The sequence below is a fragment of the Pteropus vampyrus genome, unplaced genomic scaffold (genome assembly GCF_000151845.1).
Source record: "Pteropus vampyrus isolate Shadow unplaced genomic scaffold, Pvam_2.0 Scaffold54, whole genome shotgun sequence".
Lineage (NCBI taxonomy): Eukaryota > Metazoa > Chordata > Mammalia > Chiroptera > Pteropodidae > Pteropus > Pteropus vampyrus.
The window spans coordinates 7704896-7706273 of record NW_011888835.1 but is presented as its reverse complement, the minus strand read 5'-3'; the positions used below and the strand labels follow the sequence as shown (position 1 = coordinate 7706273).

General features: G+C 31.7%; 1 pseudogene; it reads right to left on the bottom strand.

The window, feature by feature from the left end:
* Nucleotides 1-318: 318 nt before the first annotated feature.
* On the bottom strand, nt 319-436 carry LOC111739816 (annotated as a pseudogene).
* Between the last annotated feature and the right edge of the window lie 942 nt (nt 437-1378).

Genomic DNA, 1378 nt, shown 5'->3' with positions numbered 1-1378 from the left:
TAAATACTGAACTTCCCATGGCTATGGTGACACCTGCTCTAGCGACAGTTTGCATTATCTGGGAAGCAAAATGGAGTGTCCCAGCCCAGTGGAGACAGCAGTGGTGTCTTCACCAGGGATTTAGAATGATTTTCAGTGTTGTTTTTGGGTGCATTGCCTCTCACCTTTATTGGGCTTTCCTGAAGAGTCTGTGAATAACTCAATAGCCTTTAAGAATACTAATGTTTGTTCAAAGTGAGAGTGTTTCTCTCAATTGTAAATAGAATCATTAATTGATATATCTTCTAAGAAGAAAATTTCTTTTTTTTTTTTTTTTTACGTCTACAGCACCTGGCTTCCTAGGTGGGGTCCCATCCAGATACTAACCAGGCCCGACCCTGCTTAGCTTCCGAGATCAAACGAGATCGGGCACGTTCAGGGTTGCATGGCCATAGACTAAGGCAAAATTTCTAATACCTACCTATCACTTGCCATCTTCCACTTACCATATTCATTACTCAGGCATCATTTATTGATTTTCGAGCCATCTTTCTATGAGTCCTTATGATCAAATTCTTCAAAAATCTAAAGAAATGCATTTCTAATGATGGCATTTCAGGTTTCATGATAGAAAATATATGTGATTAAAATTGATACATACTCATTGGATAAAATATGGAAAACACATTAGAGTAGAAAAAAGTTATTTATAATCCTATCATCCAATACTTGTATTTTTGTCTTCCAGTCATTTTTCTATGCATATTTGCACAGTGATGTGATAGTATTTAAACGACTTCTTTTTTGTTTTATGAAATATCATAAGAATTTTTCATATTATTTATAAAACTCACGTTACTTTATTTTTGTGTGTTTCTAGGCTGTTTTTAGTATTGCACTATTATAAATATCTCTTATTTTGAATGTCTTTGTTCATAAAATGATTTTTCTATGTTTCAAGTGAATTTCTTACTATATATTCCTAAAAATGATATTACCATGTAAAAAGATGTAAAACTGCCTTGATACATATATCAAATTGCTTTTTAAAAATTGCTAACTTGATAGTCAAAATAGTACTTTAAATGGATAAATGGCAAAGGTAAGAAGAGATTATTCATAAAATAAGGACAGAAAAGTAAAAAAAACAGATGAAAAATATTCAACCTGTTTAGTAATAAAATATTTAAATTATACTGAATTTTAAGCTATTTTGAGGTAAAAGTTTTTCGAACTGTTAACATTTTATGGCTATATCTGCCTAAGAAAAAGTCTGATACATTTTAAAATGATTAATTAATCTAAGGGAGGGATGTATTTAGACCCATATCTATTTGTAACAGGTGCAACAGGCCCACACCTATGTACTCTTTATTTTTTCTTCTTCCAATGACCTTGA